We start from the raw sequence: 18759 nt of genomic DNA, 5'->3' as shown, positions 1-18759 counted from the left end.
GATTGTATAAACTATGTTGATTTTACGAATACCAAAAACGAAATTCTCTTCGAATTATAATTCAATTTCAAATTACGGCAAAAGTATCTGTTACAAAAGATGTTTAAACTCTATAACTAAAATAATTGATCAGGGGTTTAATTATATTTTTTTGCCATAAATCATAGTAGGTTTGATTGTACAATCTAGACTTGATTCTGCAAATCATATACGAAGTTCTGAAAATGTTGGATACGTCAAATACGAGTTTTACTAGTTTCTGTTTATTCGGCTGAATGCCAAAAAGCTCAGATTCTATGAACTTTGTTGATTTTAGATTGTCAAAAAGGAAATTATCTTTGAATTATTATTCAATTTCAAATTACAACAAAATATCACTTACAAAAAGATGTTTAAACTCTAATTATAACTAAATTAACAAAAAAAAAATTGTCAGAAAAACTCATCCTCGAAGCACGTTCGTGCCTCGTTTCATGGTTATGAATATTTAAAAGCTAGCACTACAAACTCTGTTGTTATACGAATACTAGAAAGGAATACATTGGCGACATTGAATACGAGTTTTACTTACTACTATGTTGATTCGGCTGAATGCCAAAAAACTAAGATTGTATAAACTATGTTGATTTTACGAATACTAAAAGCTCTGTTGATTCGGCTGAATGCCAAAAAAACCAAGATTGTATACACTAGGTTGAGGTTACGAATACCAAAAACGAAATTCTCTTTGAATTATTATTCAATTTCAAATTACGGTATCTCTTACAAAAGATGTTTAAACTCTATTTATAATTAATGTAACAAAAAGAAACATTTATAGAAAAAAATGCTCTCATCTTCGAGGGCACGAACGTGCCTTGTTTCATAGTTTTGGGCAAATCTGATCATCAAAGCGATGTCGACATCGCCTTGTGACTTTAACTTCCATTTCTTTACAAGATTTTCAACTATTTCCTCCATTTTCACTAGATCAATTCATGTGTAGCCATTCAACTTCAGCTTCTTTGTAACTCTTGAAATCGGAATTTTGATGCCGGAAAGTGAAGTAAGATCATGGAATCCACAAACAGGTGCCTTCAAGCATTGATGGAATGGTGCATAAGCAGATATCAGAACTTTCAACCGCGATGGAGTGGAGCGGGATAGATATCCAATGGCCGGTACCTCAACTTATCATTGTGCGGCAATGGTCCCTCCTACAAAATTTAGGGAAGAAATATAGCATACCATTGCAAATTAGAGTTAATGGTTGGCTAAATTAAGGCAAACCGTATCTTTGAGCCAACAAGACTCCCACCGATCAATTTTTACTAAGCTCTGATATTTTTGAAATTGATACATTAAGCTTTTGATCTATTAAATGGATACAATAAGCCCTTTAAAGAAATATTTTTTAACACATTAAACCCGCCCCGCTTGGATGGCTCAATTACTCGTGTGATCCAAACTCTGTTTAACATTTGCGGAATTATTAGCATGTCATTGTTCTCCTAAGTAAAACAGTTAAACTAAATGAGTTTGATTGTGTACTTTAGGTATTAGAGTAAAGTAATGTGGTAAGGTTATCTTAGAAACAAATGATATGATGTAGCGATCAATGTGTTCAGTGACAACAGTGACATGCGCTCTGAACAAAGTTGAAACACACATAACTACGCCGTCCAAGAGAAGCTTAATATGCCACATATAACTAGGCCGTTCAATAGAAGCTTAATATGTTTAAGGATAATTGATCTAGAGCATAGTTATTAAAGGAGCAAGGCACACTAAGGCGCAGGGGTCCTGGAGCCTTGGCGCAACGCGCAACTTAAGGTGCACAAAAAAAAAAAATGCATAGTTACTAAAGGCGCAAGGCGCACTAAGACGCAAGGGGGGTCGAGGCACACAAAAAAAAATCATAAATTCATAATACTAGTCACAAATAGTCAAATACCAACAATAAAACCATAAAATGCATGAGTTAAGTTCTAGTTAACTACTAAGGCATAATCTACTAAGCTCGATGAAAAGTATTGATACTTTTTGCTGCGCTTTTCTTTTATTTTCTAAACTAATCTCAGCCATTCATCTTATTTTTAATCCATGGCTGATGATAAAAGAATTTTAAAAAAAACCCCTAAACAGCCCTAACCAAGCCGAGGCGCTGTAAGGCGCGCGCGCGCCTCTGTCATCCAGAGGCGCTAAGGCTGGCGCCTTAGCCGAGGCGCGTCTCAGGATCTAGAGCTTAATGTATCCATTAAAAAGATCATGGGCTTTATGCATTAAATTAAGAGCTTAATCGGTAAAATTGAATTAATTAGGAAATACGCGTTTTCCCTTAAATCAAGGGAGTTATTTGATGATGAGAGGTAAGACAACTTTACATTAGTAAAAGATTAACAGAATAGCTACTGAAACCTATGTTGCAGGGCACTCTTTTTTATTAGCGTTTCCGTGTTTCGTGTCTATTTCTTTTCCATTTCCAAGCTATATTTTTCTTAGAAAAAGAAAATAATTTATTAGACCCTACATTTTTACCTAAAACACTGTTTGGTCCTCATATTTTAATAATAGATCATTTAGTCTTTAACTTTTGTTCTATTCAACAGTTTAGTCTCTCAAATATTTGAATTATTAAACAGTTTAGTCCCTCTACTGTTGAATAGAACAAAAGTTAAAGTGTCTCAGTTTCCGTTTCTGTTTCCATGCAACAAAGACTGGAATTGATAGAGAAGTACCTCATTCAAGTTAATCTGGAATGGCTTGACAAAATCTTCAAACATTTTAGGATCAAGTCCCTTCATTACCTCCTCAACTTCCTGGAAAGATCTCAAAGAAGATAAATCATTATAAAACTCAAGAGATAATTGAAACTTCAAAATGAGATTAACATAGAATAAATTTGTTTTAAATCTAGAATTACCAATCCAGTTATCCTTGACCTCTCCAGTAGTTCCCTGGTAATCACATCCAGTATGTTCATATTGTCTCTCAGTCCTTTCATTGCAAGTTCTTCAGTGTCTTCAACATACTGACACAAACAACATAATTTATGATTTCAGTCAATAAAGAGCAAGTATAGCCCAATGAAGGATTATTGGTTAATTTGACCTTTCAATTTAGTTCACAATTTGGCATTTTTGGCCTATGTTGCACAGAAATGGAAACCGAAACGGGAACTGAAATGGAAAGGGATACTAGGAAACGTAATTTCTGAAAAACATAGGAAACGGAAACGTGTAAATATTAAAAATATAGGGGCATATTTATAAATATCAAAAATATAATAATATTAAAAAAAAAAACAAGATTGAAGAACAAGAGGAAGAAAGTCCAAGCACAATCGAGATTCAAGAGACAAAGATTAATGGAGAAAGAAGTATGGGTAAGTTCTTTAAATTGAAGGATACAATGAAGACATTATCTCTCAAACAGGAAACGTTTGAAATTAGCCTAAAACGGGAAAATCGTTTGAAATTTGAGAGACACATCTCATATTTTGAGTAATTACGGGAACGTGCCCGGAAACGTTTTGTATCAGTTTCCGAGAGTTTTCCTTTCCCACATCTGCCAGAAACGGGAAAACGCAATGTCATGAAGAGTTTCCATGTGTACTTGTCCAAAAAAGTCAATTCCCCCATTATACTTTTAAAATGTTCTGCAGAACCCCTTCCTCACTTCTACTTAGGAAAAAAGACCAGGTTCGGAAAAGAGGCCAGGTTCGGACACCTGGGAATATCTCATATCCCTCCCATACACTGTAATTGCTCTGATGGTCACGCGCTGGTCAAGAAGCTTAGCCACCAAACTCACCCTGAATAGCCAAAAAGAGGATAGAGCTTTCTTGAAGCCCGGTATAGCATCACATTTGACTAAAGGATAATTTAGCCTCTGAACTTGTTTAAAGTAACCTATTAACCCTCTAAAATTCACATGTCGGAGCAAAGAGAAAATTGGAAAGTTGAAATGTGTGCACTTTAAGCAAGTTCAAGGGGCCAATAGACTGCTTTAAGAAAGTTGGGCTAATAGGCAGCTTCTAAAGAGTCAATTGGTAATTCGGGGTTAATGGAACTTTTTCAAAGTACTGACTTTTTTTAGACAAGTACAGGAGACTAAAGATATATTAAGCCGGCATTTTTAGTCAAACTAATCCATATGTGTCAACGTGTGATTGTGTTTTGTTGGCACGTGTCAATTTATGTTTTTCTTGTTGCTTTAGACGGATTTGACAAAAAAATACAAAGTTGAAGGACTAAATTGATTAAAATATCAAATAGAAAGGATCTTTGCTTAAAAAAGCAAGACTTACCCGTGCTAATTCTCGAGTAAATAGTTCTGATACTTCAAGTGACATGTTTGCAGGAATCACATGCGGGTCATCCCACTAAGATCATAAAGGAAAATACAAACAAAAACAAGTTAAGAAAAGCATTAAGCAGATAAACTTCAAGCGATATGCAGTAGGAATGACAATTTGTGCAAGTGTTCAGCTCCAGAAAAAAGGCGTGAGCCTCCAATTGCTGTACCTGGTCGTTTAAATCAGATCTCTATTTCAGTACAACGAGAAGGAGTTTACTATGGTCAGTGCAGTGAGATTTGTGGAACGAATCATGCCTTTACGCCTATCGTCGTAGAAGCTGTTCCTAGGAAAGATTATGGTTCTCGGGTAGCCAATCAATTAATTCCCCAAATCAAGTTTGCCTCGTGTTCACATATTACATGTAATTTTACTATATCTCTAAATATTTATATTATTTTTGGATTAACACGTTAATTCTAACCATCTAAAAGTACGACAAAAATATCTCTATTAGGGATGACATTATAAGAATATGGAAGGTTCAAGTTATGTTCATGGGTCAACCTGAAAATAATATGTAAAAACATAACAAAGTATAATAATAATTTTAAATATTCGTGTGATTTTTGAATTAGAAAGTCAAACCTTATCCCAACCCAAAAACAATTTCATATAACCCAAAATGCAAGGTTGTAAAAAACGCTAGGCGCTAGTCGGGCGGACAGAACCCTCAAGGATTAATCGGGGACTAATCATATTTGTATTTTTTATTTGTTAATAAACAAATTGTTGTATAAATTCAATTAAACTATGTATTATACCATCTAAAACTAATAATATAAAATGATTTAATATAGAAAATCACGTATATTTGTAACATATATCTTTAAAAATGTACGAGTGGTAAGGAGTTGAATCTATGCTTGTTAGGTTTGAGGTTCGATTGCCTACTCCGTTAAAATCTAGTAGGTAATATGTAAATTCGACTTTAAATCCTCATTGAGGTCTGTGGTTTGCCATTATGAAACAATATCCTTAAAGTGGAGAACGCAACTAAATCAAAATACCCGAAAATAATGAACATAATTCACGAAGAACTATGTGACAATATTCAAAAGTTAATAAAAATAAAGCAAAATAATAATAATAATAATAATAATAATAATAATAATAAACGCGGTGGCGTCCAAGCGGTCTAGGCGGCTAAAAATCGCCTAGAGGTACTAATCGGAGAAAATCGGGACAGAATCTCGATTTCGAACGCCTAAGTAGTCGAGACGGCCTTGTTTTTTAACAGTGCGAAAATGACACATTACTTAGTCTAAAAAAGCACTAACTCACTAAATTTGAATAGAAAATAAAGAACATACCCTATATTTTATCAATCCGCCATCTGAACTATCTGGTTGATCCATCAGTCCAACTCTTCTTGTTAAAGCAGTAAGTCCCAACCTTGCATTTTGAGGGCTGATCACCATTTCCCTAGCAATCTGAAAGGAGACAGTACGGTGAGATCATGGCTGCCAATTTCTAACACGACAATACGATTTACAGATATAAACCACCTGACACGACCCATTTAACAGGATTATCATTTTGGTTGTATTTACATCATTTACAATCACGGAAAAATATAGATTACATAACACGATTATAACACGACAGCCTGTTTTGACACATGATACAAAGTGTTGCAACGACAGACCTTTGTTATCTTTTCAAGATCGTCAGTGCCTCCATCAGTAATGTCATCACCAAAAATAAGATGTTCAGCACAACGTCCACCGTGAGCTACCACCATTTGCATCTTCATATAGCCGAACGTCGTATAACCTTGGTCTATCATATCTTCTCTAGGATAGAACACTGATATTGCAGTTTCCTGCTCATAAAGAAAGCAAAGAGACAATAAGAGAAATAAAGGGGAAAGCACCGTTATTAAAGGCGCCAAGTGATCCTAGAGCCAAGGCGCACGCGTGCGCCTGAGCAACACAAGGTGCACTAAAGAAAAATAATATAATAAAACCATAAACAACAATTAATATTTCTAAAATTCAACAAATAGTCGAATACTAAATCATCCAATTATCCATAATCTTAGGCACTGTTTGTTTATTGGAAAATATTGGTTAAAGGTAAATTTTGTGTTGGAAAATAAAATGTTTTTCGGTGTTCGGCTACAACACCTGAAAACGGGAAGAATTGGCGGGTGGCTATTGTTTTTAAAAGGGTAAAACATTTTCCTAACTTTCTTCATAAAAAAAAATTTATTGACTAACCTAATATTTTCTGTTTTATTTTCCTAGACAAATAAACACCGAAAGATCACGAAAATATTTTCCTGTATAATATTTTACGACAAACAAACAGGGCTTTAATCATGAAATTTTAGCATGAAATAAATTCCAAATTAACTATTAACTCTTCCATAATCATAATTCATAACAATAGCTTCTAAATCTAAAGACTAAAGTTCAATCAAATCTTAAGTTAACTAACTAATAGTTTAATAACTACTTTTAATCAAGACTAAACTCTCCATAGTCCATATTCACCTGATAACTATGCTATAAAAAAGGGCGGCCTGGTGCACTACGCGTCCCCGCTAAGCGAGGGTCCGGGGAGGGGTCCCACCACAAGGGTGTACTCGGGACAAGCCTTCCCCTGCCTTTTTTTTTTTGGCAAGAGGCCGCTCCTAAGACTCGAACCCGTGACCTCTAGGTCACACGACAACAACGTTTACCGTTGCGCCAAGGCTCGCCCTCCTGATAACTATCCTATAAAATATAAAAAATTTGTTATACTATCCACCTTTCCTCCAGGCAAGAGCTGAGAAAATGCATGCCAATCGAAGTTCGGAAACAAGTGTGCCAATAAAATGTGACCAGCTTCATGTACAGCAAGAAGTCTCTTCTTTTCAAATGACACCTGAAATGTGAAAAAGCTAGCCATATGACTAAACAAATTTCATCATAGAAACAACTGCGAACAACAGATAGACTTACACTTTCTTCGCATTTCTGCTGTTCTTCTTCGGTAAGAAGAACACCCATGCCCTCGAGCAATTGCTTATCTAAAACATCAACAATGTCTTCCTGGTTGATCTTGGTATGACCTTTCCTTACCTGCAAGAGGAATTAAAAACTGCCAATTGAGTGTAACTCTCTACAAAGGGTGGAGGTGGGAAGTGACTTCAATTCTCATATTTATCAAGAACCCAAAAATGTCTATAAATTGCAATGAATTAGAGAACACTTCACATTCTTACTGATTTTGGGGCATTAGAATTTGGGATAAGGGCCAAATTTGGCCCTCACGTTATAGGGGAAGTGCAGATTTGGCCCTAACGTACGAAATGGTACAACATTTACCCTAACGTTGTAGGGCTAAACTTGATCTTGCTTGGGACGGTAAGGTAAAATTTGTACCATTTTCGTACGCACTTCCCCAAAAACGTTAGGGTCAAATTTGGCCGTTATCCCTTAGAATTTTGAAAAGCAAATATGGGACACCCCAAATATGGGACACCCCAAACTTACAGTTCAAACCTCAAACTGAGATTAAAAAAAAAAAGGTACATAAGTAATGATTTGTTGAAAAGATTCACTTACAGACATAATTGCAGATTCATTAACAAGATTCCGAATATCTGCCCCGGAGAAGCCAACAGTACGAAAGACAAGCTGTAACATGACAAGGAGAAAATAGTAAGCTGAATTTGAGCGTTATCGATGCAATTATATTCCTAACTGAAAAAGCCGAATGTTAATGGTTGAGTATTCAGCTATCACACTGTAGACATTAAATTGGGCTGTCAATTTCTGACACGACAACACGATTATTCTTACGTTACTATATATGGTAACATAAGTATAATTTTCTTACCTTTCCGAAGTCTACGTCTTCTGCAAGTTTTTTTCCTGCACTATGTACACCAAAAATTTGCACTCTTTGGTTAGCATCAGGCAAACCAATGTACATACGACGATCGATACGTCCAGCACGAACGAATTCCAGGTCCAATTCATCTGGCCTATTGGTAGCACAAATGAATATCACTGCTTGTCTAAGTGAAAATCGATCTACACCAGTTTTTTCCTTCCTGCATTAGAAAGCTCATTGTCAACAACCTTCCACTGATCTATGCTTAACTGAAAAAAAACGGAACCAAAAAAAAGAAACATCCCAAGACATATAGTTCAACTAAGTAGCAGAAAAGAGTGTCTCGATCTATGTTGCACGGAAACTCTTCTTCATTGGTGTTTCCACATTTTCGTTTTCGTTTCTATTACCGTTTCCTAGCTATATCTTTTTAGAAGTAACATTTCCCGGTGTCCGTTTCCGTTTCAGAATCCGTTTCTGTTTCCATGCAACATAAGTCTCGATTTTCTTTCCCTCAAGTCAAATTTAAGCCAGAAGAATCAAGCTGTAGATTTACTCACTCCCCGTCAAGTTGAGCAATCAGAGCCTCAAATGTTGCCCTTCTTCGAGGGTCCTTCCTTGCATGCCTTCCAGCAATGGCATCGATTTCATCGACAAACACAAAGGAAGGAGCCTGCAAAGAGAGTAGTATGTAACTTAAGTCTGTAGCTACGGAAAACACAGAAAATAATATAAGAGAACAATGAACTTACGAAAGAAGAGACTATTATAAAATTTAGGGATAAGGTACCAAAATAGGCCTAAGGTTTTTGGAAAAATATCAATTTAGGCTCAACGTTCAAAATAGCACCAATATAGGCTTAACGTTTACAACATAATATCAATTTAGGCTCAACGTTTACAATATAGCATCAATTTAGGTCTCACGTACAAAATAGCACCAATATAGGCTTAACGTTTACGAAATAATACGAATTTAAGCTTAACGTTTACAAATAAACGTCACAATTAAATTAACCATATTATATTTTTTTCCTAGTAACTTTATATGTTATTTTTTTATTTATTATAATACAATTAATTAGTATTCTTGCCCATTAAAACCTTAAAATAGTGTTTGAAATAGTGTGGATAATCAATTACTTTTAATTTGCATATATTATTATATGAGCAATGGAATTTAGGAGTCACGGAATGGTTGATGAAAAACAAATATAAGGTTTTAATGGGCAAGAATACTAATTAATTGTATTATAATAAATAAGAAAATAGAACCAAATAAAAAAATAACATATAAAGTTGATAGGAAAAGAATATAATATGATTAATTTAATTGTGACGTTTATTTGTAAACGTTAAGCTTAAATTCGTATTATTTTGTAAACGTTAAGCCTATATTGGTGTTATTTTGTACGTGAGGCCTAAATTGATACTATATTGTAAACGTTGAGCCCATAGTTATTAAAGGCGCGCCTATGGCGCATGGCGCACCAGGCGCATGCCTTAGCGCCATGGCAGCCCCATGGCGAGGCGCAACTGCCATGGCGCGCGCCTGGTGCGCCAAGAGGCAGTTGCCAAAGGCGCACCAAGGCGCGCCTTGGCAGTGAGAGGCAGTTATGGGCAGTTTTTTGGAATTTTTGGCATTTAGTTTTATATATCTGGAATGAAACACGTGTTCTATTAACAAAAAGTATTAAAAAGGAGAGAGGTTATACGTTTTAACTAACTAGAAGACGAAGAGACTCTTTGAAGAGGAAGAGACAGAGTCATTTGAAGAGTGAGAGACAGAGTCATTCTATTTATGCTTAAGATATTTTCATGATTTAGTATTCATTGCATTTTTATGCTAGTTTTATAGTTTTATAATTTTTATTTTTGTAAGTGCGCCTTGTCTCGCTATGGCGCGCGCCATCGCCGTGCGCCATGCGCCAAGGCTCCAGGACCCCTTGCGCCTTAGTGCGCCATGCGCCTTTAATAACTATGGTTGAGCCTAAATTGATATTATATTGTAAACGTTAAGCCTATATTGGTGCTATTTTGAACGTTGAGCCTAAATTGGTACTTTTTCAAAAACCTTAAGCCTATTTTGGTACCTTATCCCTAAAATTTATACCACTATAAAAAAACAAAAAAAATCTAGCAAATAGTGGAGCTAAAGTATCTAACTATATCTCCTGGTCACTGTAAGCATATAATAGCTACTAGGGGTGGCTATTCATGAAAGTGGGTCGTGCTCGTATCATGTCAATTATCGGGTTAGTGTCAAATGGTATCAATTTCATCGACAAACACAAAGGAATGAGCCTGAAAAGAGAGTAGTATGCAACTAAAGTCTGTAGCTATGGAAAACATAGAAAATAAATACTATAAGAGAACAGAATGAATTTACGAAAGAACAAGACGTTTATAAAAATTATACCACTATAAAAAAAATTCTAGCAAATAGTGAAAGTGTCTAATTATATCTCCTGGTCACTGTAAGCATACAAAAGCTACTGGGGATGGCAATTCGTGTAAGTGGCAATTATCAGGTTAGGATATATATTAACACTTTTAAATATTTATGTCATTTTTAGATTAGCAAGTTAACTCTGACTGTCCAAAAGTTTGACTAACTGCTTATATTATGTTCGGTTCATAATGTCTTCACATAATCACGTGTAATTTTACGATCTCTATTAAGGATGACATGCAAAAACATGGGAGGTTGGAGTAGTGCTCGCGGGTAACAATTGGAATCTTATTACATCTATTAAGATGGCATGTAAAAATAGGGATGAAATAATAATAATTTTAAATATTCTTAACATTTTCGAATTAGCAGGTCAACCCTAACCCAATCCCAAATCGTAAAAGTTACAATTTACCGTGTTTTTTGCTTGCTTTCCACTTTACCTTCAAAAATTTGCGTATCAATTTCATGCCGACCCAAAAAATGACTCATTACATGTTTAATGAAACACTAACCCACTAACGTCGTGTTGGGTTCGTGTACACAATTGCCATGTCTAACCACTACTACTCATATAGCACATGAAAATTAAAAATGAAAAGCGGCTTACATTTCTTCTAGCAATGGAAAACATCTCATTGATCCTTGCAGCACCGCTTTTTTCACTATCAGTAAACTCTGCACCAGAAGCAAAAACAAAAGGCAGCCCGCCTTCCTTCGCAAGTGTCCGGGCAAAAAGTGTCTTACCAGTTCCAGGGGGTCCAGAAAGAAGAACACCCTGACATTCATACACCCATCAAGTATTAGACATTTTCTTACATCTCTATAGCCAAAAGAAAGCTACTAGGGGTGGCAATTACCCGAACGAACTTGACTCCTCGTTCATAGTATTGCATTGGATTGCCCATATAAATCATTAATTCATCAAGAAGATCCCAAACATCACCTCCAAGTACGACATCCTTATACATCGATTTTTTTTCACCAACATCTCCAACTGGCTAAAAGAGTACATAGTGATAATCAGGAAATAGCACCGACAAGAATGAAATTGAGATGCAAGGGAAAGGATAAAGGCCTTACCATGATAAAATTTTCAGCATACGCCATATCGAAAAGTTGATTATACTTCTTGTAAAGAAAACGATTAGAAGTGATGTGCAATAACATCACGGACTCCCTTATAAGCCAGAGGATCACTAATCCAGGCAACAATGCAAACAGAACTTTCAGAAAATAATGGATTTGCTGCTTCTGTAGGAGATCTACTTCAACTCCCGAGCTTGTAATTGCCTCGAACAAGTATGGATCGAGGGGAATATCAACCTATGACATAGAAACAAGCTGGAATTCTAAGCCAAAACAGCACGGAGTTCAATTTAAAGCTAACAGAAATCAAATTTAGACTTACAATATATTCCAAAGGAAAACCTTCTTTCATAGTTACGTATAGTCTTTTCAGGTCCTCTGTGAAAACAACAGCAGCTACCTGTGCAAACAAACAATCGACCAGCCAATCTATCAACGGTAAAATCATCAATAATTTTCTAGTATTTTGCACTCAGCTGCAAAATTACTACTCGCCTAGTGCTCCTATCTATATAAGTATATATTAGGCCAAGGCACAAATTTAGCCGTATGGTTATTGGGGATAACAAATTTAGACTCCAGGTATAAAACCGTGCAACGCTAGCACTTTGTGGATAAGCAATTTCATATTCCACTAGCGACCTATGTTGCATGGAAACGGAAACGGATGGAAACTGAAACAGAAACGGAAACCGGGAAACATTATTTCTAGAAAAATATAGCTAGGTAAGAAACCGTAATGGAAACGGAAAAGAAAGTGAAACGGAAATGGATACGAAACGCAGAAACTCCAACGAATAAGAGTTTTTGTGCAACATAGCTAACGACAGATCCAACAGAAATTTATTTCCCATAATTTAGTTACACATCTACACCACCAGGTACAAATTTAGCCTATGGTCATTGGGGAAGAAGAGATTTAGACTCCACTTATAAAATTATGCAATATTAACACTACATTTGGTTCCACGTGGGCGAAATGGAGCTTAGGTGCCACAGACACGGAACCAAATTAAAAGAACATGGGATTTTGTTAAATGTATCGGTAATGATGGAGTCCGAAAAATTGCTTTATCTACAAAATGTTAGTGCAAACATTGCGCGGTTTTATACATGGAGTCTAAATCTTCCTCCAACAACCATAGGGCTAAATTTGTACCTTATCCCAATGAATTATATATCCATGTGATCACGAAAACTTAGTTCAACTCAAATGGACCTCAATTCTCTACAAGGTGTTAAAAGTTTTTAAGAACTAAAAAATCCAAAATGTCAACGTGTGATCATTCAAAATATGGGAGCAATTACCTCAGAGCAATCAAGCTTTTGAAGAAAATAATTATACGGGAGTTGGGGACGATAACGCCACCCATGCATCTTGAGGAGGCACCGGGACAAGCAATCAAGTTATCCTGAGGAGGCACCGGGTCGTCCTCCCATGCATCTTCTCCAACATAAGAAGTATCACGAACCAATGTTCCATCAGGACCTTCAACAAACTTCTTCATTTTCAAGCCTTTAGGTGTTAGCTTCTTCCACATACCCTTCTTAAACCTGCATTTATCATATTAATAGGTAATTATACTATTGATTAGAAGCCAATCATACAATAAAGTTCATTACTCCGTTCACGAATGAATAAATTGACCCTGGCAACCTTATTATTCCTAGATATCATGCAATCAGCATAAACTAAAAGCTAGACGAGATCCATGTAAATTAAGCACTAACACGGAAAACGTCTTATACTCATTAGATGGCTCAATACAATTTTTTTTATAACAAATGAGAAAACGCACATACTTCTGGATATTAATAGGGGATGGCTCCAGAATCAATGCCTTCATATAAGCTTCTGTTAATTATACTATTGATTATAAGCCAATCATACAATAAAGTTCATTACTCCGTTCACGAACGAATAAATTGACTCTGGCAACCTCATTATTTCTAGACATCATGCAATCAACATAAACTAAAAGCTAGATGAGATCTGTGTAAATTAAACGCTAACACAGAAATGTCTTATACTCAATAGATGGTTGAATACAATTTTTTTTATGACAAATGAGAAAACACACATACTTCCGGAGATTAATAGGGGAAGGCTCCCGAATCAATGCCTTCATATAAGCTTCTGTTAATTATACTATTGATTACAAACCAATCATACATTAAAGTTCATTACTCCGACATGAATGAATAAATTGACTCTGGCAACCTCATTATTCCTAGACGTCATGCAATCAACATAAACTAAAAGCTAGATAAGATTCCTGTAAATTAAGCACCAACGGGAAATGTCTTATACTCAATAGATGGCTGAATACATAACAAATGAGAAAACGCACATACTTCCGGATATTAATAGGGGATGGCTCCGGAATCAATGCCTCCATATAAGCCTCTGTTAACTCTCTTCTTGCTCGAACTTGGAACGGAGCTCGAATAGCAATATAAGTTCTTTGACAAGCAAAAAATGTAACAAAGATATAGAGAATGAGTACACCGACTCGTTTAGGCTCCCACTTCTTGAAGTCCTGATCACAACAAATTACTGTATCATAGTTTAGTTCCTCAATGAAGTTGAACTTTTTTTTACTAAACACGAAATTAGATAGCCAAAACTATAGTTTTTAGTTCCTATTCATGAGACCAGTTCTATTCAGATACTGCTGTTTCTTGTTAATTGTAAGGCCTAAACCATAAGGAGCCCCTAAAGTTGTACATTTTGGTCACTTTGCCACCCGAACATAAGGGACAACCTATTAGCCACTCTAACTCCCTAAAAGTGACATAATGTGCCTTTTATTTTGACCACTCGCCTTTCTGTTGCCTTCCCATATGTAATGTGAGTTTTCCCTTCAAAAAAATTTTAGTCCTGCATATTTTGCAATAGCTCCTCTAAACTCATACACACTTTAACATATTATCCTGAAAGGCCACGTTGCAAACTTTTATAAAACGAAAAACCTAATTGCATATGGAAAGTCAACCGAAAGTTGCCTGGTTTTCACGGGTCAACATCTTCCCGATGGAGGGAAAAATAAGGGGCGGTTTATAGCACTTTTATGGAGTTGGAGTGGCTAATGTGTTGTTCTAAGTTCGGGGCAAAGTGACCAAAATGGATTGTCCCTAATTGTAATCATTTTGCCAAATTCAGCTAATCTCAAGCATAACAGTGTATTGAGCATATAGCAATTCAAACTAATTCAAAGAAGAAGAAGAAAAAATTACCTTCCAAAGCTCCAATCTATTCCATTCAACAAATTGGGGTAACAACTCGGTCCTAAACCGAGTCAGCTCTGCCTCACCCTTCTCCACCTGACCCTTAACACGCTCCCGAAACTCACTCACTTTCAAATTTGCCTCATCAAAATCCACCCCAGTTTCCCTCTTCACAGACTCGCCGAGTTTCAGCAAAAACCGCTCCGAACCGAGCCGCACAGCTCTACTTAGACGCGGCCACGAAAATCCATCAGACTCATTTGGTGTTACAGAGGAATAGATTCTAAAATTAGGTATGTTTCTGGGAATTCTTGGCCTGTACTTAGGGGGAAACCGGGAAATAATGGGATTTGGACTGGTTTGGATTTGAAATGTTGATGGATTGAGGAGAAGCGGATTCTGTTTGTGTGGAATTAAATTCATTTTTCGGACTTTGTTTTTGTTTATCAAGACATTTGAGAATCTGTGATGTTTCTAAGAGTTATCAGAGTTTTTCAGTCTCTCACAGTTGAAGAAGAAGAAGAAGAGGCCATTGACATAAATTTGGGGGGTTTTTGAGGTTTATCTGTAACTTAGCATTCTAGCAATGGCAATTCTTATATTTTGTAAAAAATAAAAAAAGAAGAGAAAAAAAGACAAAATTGTTTCAAAAAAAAAAAAAAAAAAAAAGACAAAATTGATGCCGCCGTTTTGGGTTTGCCCATTGGGCCGTTCAACGGTCCGTTATATGGCCACCGTGCACTGCCGCGAGAGGGGTTGTCGCCGCCGTACGTTAAAATGGAGATTGATATCATGGGCTGACCGGGCCAGCCTCAACTGGGTCAAATACTAAAAACCTTTATCCAGCCTAACACAACCCGTATTTTTCAAAACTCGGGATCGGGATCGGGCTCGGGCCAGGGCCAGGGCCAGGCTCAGCCCATATGAGAAACATAAATTTCAGGCCCAATCCAGCGTCCAAACTTTTTTTTAAATAAAATTGATTTTAAAATTTAGGGTTAAATACATGAATATCATAATTAATACAAAATTACAACTAAGTCATATTACCAAACTTAATACTTAATATGTCATTATTTTTTATATATTATGATTTTGCACCATAATTTAAAAATTCTAGACCCCAATGCATAAATCATAAACCCTAGAAAATATATTTTAGACTTCTAATTTATAAATTTTGATCCTTAAAATATATTAAAAATAATGATTTTGCTAGTTTGACATAATTCAATACCATTACTTGACATAATTGTAGATAGTTTTTTAAAAGTGAATTTATATGTAAATTTTCCTAAATTTTAATGGTGAAAGATAGGGTGTAATCGAGCCGAGCTTTGACCTGCTCAAACTCGGTTTGTCAAAAAATTGACGAGTTCGAGTTCAACATTCTTTTCGTGAGCTGTTCGCGAGCTTGTTAAGGAGCTCGTTCACGAGCTTTGCTCGTGAACTAACTTCGCTCGTCAACAACTTATTAATTATGTTCATTAATTATATATTGATTTAAAATTTTTTAACACAACTAAAATAAATACGGATGTTCAAAGCCTGTATTCGACCCGAATGATTAGATCTGTTATGAATCCATTGACCCACTCGGCCCGTCTTTCATAGATGGCATTACACCCATTTGTGTCCCCAAACTAAAATTTCAAAGAAAATTAGGATCCTAAACTATTAAAATCATTAATTAGGTCTGTCGCAACCGGGATTTCTCCGGGTGCGGTTGCCGGGCGTTGAAGTTGGAATTAATTAATTTATTTTGCCATTTTTAAACTATTTGTTAGAGTCGCCACCAATCAAAATTAAGGCGTGATTGGACACCGAAATTGGGTATATTTTAATGGATAAGAAGGTCTGCGAAATAGAGATTTTAAGTTCGTTTGTCGGTTACGTGTGGGGAAGAAAACTTTGAGTAATCACCCTACCCCGCCCAAAATTGGTACTAAAAGATGTGATTTTTGTATTAAACTTATTTGATTTATTTCGATTCATTTCTCTTTATTTTATATACTTTTTATAACAAATTTGTATAAATTTGGACCATTTAATTTGACCGATTTCATACCCCTATGACATAGGCGTACAAATTGAGTAATTTCATTTTAATTAATTTTGACCGATTTCATATCTTTATAACATAGATGTATGAATTGATCCATTTTATTAATTATATTTTTGCCGATTTTCATACCCCTATAACATAGACGTATGAATTTCGTCGTTTCATTTAAAGTAACTTTATTTTAGACCGATTTCAAACCCCTATGACATAGACGTATGAAATGAACCGTTTCGTTTTAATTCATTTTATTTTGACCGCTTTCGTACCCCTATAACATAGACGTATGAATTGAGCCGTTTTAAACTTTTTTTTTATTTCCTTTTTAACTATTAAATAATGAATTTTGAATTATTACATTTGATGTATAAATATATTAATATAGTTGACATCAAACCAGAATTAATAATCAAATTCTCCACTTAATATATTTACATTATAGTATTTTAATTAATCTCTGTGTTGACGAAGATTCGATTGTAGTTTCTTTTCTGCGGATTTGGATTTCCATAAAGTATATGTTTTATTATTATTCTGTGTGTTTTATACTTTTTTATGCTTTTTGTAGTTGTTTTCGTTCATTATGGAGTTTGTAAGGTTTATAATTTTTCCGTTTCTTATTGTACTTGTACTTTTCATATCTGTATAAGCATTTTCATAAAAAAAGAGTATATTTTGAATCGAAGTTTACAGGCTTAAAACACAAGGAATTATGGACTTTCTACCTAAATATCATAATTAACTATAAAATTACAATTAAATTAGATTATCAAAATTAATTCTGAATATATCATTATTTTCTATATATAACAAATAAAGTATGATTTAAAATTCCTAAATTTCAATTCATAAATCCTAAACCCTAGACAATATATCCTAGACAATTCATATAACACCCTTAGAGGTCCCAACGACACGGTCTAAACCATTCATGCGTTTATAAAGTTGAACCGATTACGAGAAATAATTATGCTCAAGATGAAAGCTAACCGAGAAGCTTGTATTTTAACCGAGAAATAATTATCCTGAGATTGAAATTCCTTAAAACAAATGGCTTGTACTGCTCAATGGAGATAACATATGTGAACTTTGTAATGAGAACCATAAGGTTTGAATTTCGAACTCTGGACATATGGCTTTTACTGAAAAAACAACGAATCATCTTGATATTTCAGAAAGCTTTTTAGTTTTCATTACCGTTTTCTAGTTACATTTTTCAGAAACAACGGTTTTCCAATATCCTTTTTCGTTTATGTTTCTGGTTCCATTTATGTCCGAGTTTTCGTTTTCGTGCAATATAAACAAGGAGTGATCCGATGAACGTTAGATAATGCAACACAATGCACTGAATTTCAATAATTGAAAAATGGAAGGTTTCCGATTCTATTGAATCAGCATTCAACCTTATTATTCCTTGTGGACCATAGGACCAATTGTAGAATACCCAGAGGCGACGACAGAGGGGCCACACACCCCCACACCCCCCGGAACCACCACTACCCTACTAATAACAAATTAAAGTTCTAGTAGTTAATTAACTGAGTTTGTATTTAATTACAAAATCCAACTTAATTAATAGGCTTAATGCTTCTCTAGCCCCCTTAACTTGTCCAAATTGGTCATTTTACCCCTCCAACTCATCGAATGTCCTATTTACCTCCCTTAACTCCATAAAAATGGTATTTCTCACCCCCTTAACTTGTCCAAATTGGTCATTTTACCCATCATCAACTCATCGAATGTCCTATTTACCCCCTTAACTAGATA

At 35.4% G+C, this 18759-nt stretch overlaps 1 pseudogene; it reads right to left on the bottom strand.

Moving 5' to 3' along the window:
- Nucleotides 1-707: 707 nt before the first annotated feature.
- LOC136206698 (ATP-dependent zinc metalloprotease FTSH 12, chloroplastic-like) lies at nt 708-15502 on the bottom strand (annotated as a pseudogene).
- Nucleotides 15503-18759: the final 3257 nt, after the last annotated feature.

Source organism: Euphorbia lathyris, chromosome 9, assembly GCF_963576675.1.
Source record: "Euphorbia lathyris chromosome 9, ddEupLath1.1, whole genome shotgun sequence".
In the NCBI taxonomy this organism is placed as follows: Eukaryota; Viridiplantae; Streptophyta; class Magnoliopsida; order Malpighiales; family Euphorbiaceae; genus Euphorbia; species Euphorbia lathyris.
Note: the sequence above shows the minus strand (reverse complement) of the source record. Positions and strands in the feature narration are given on the sequence as shown.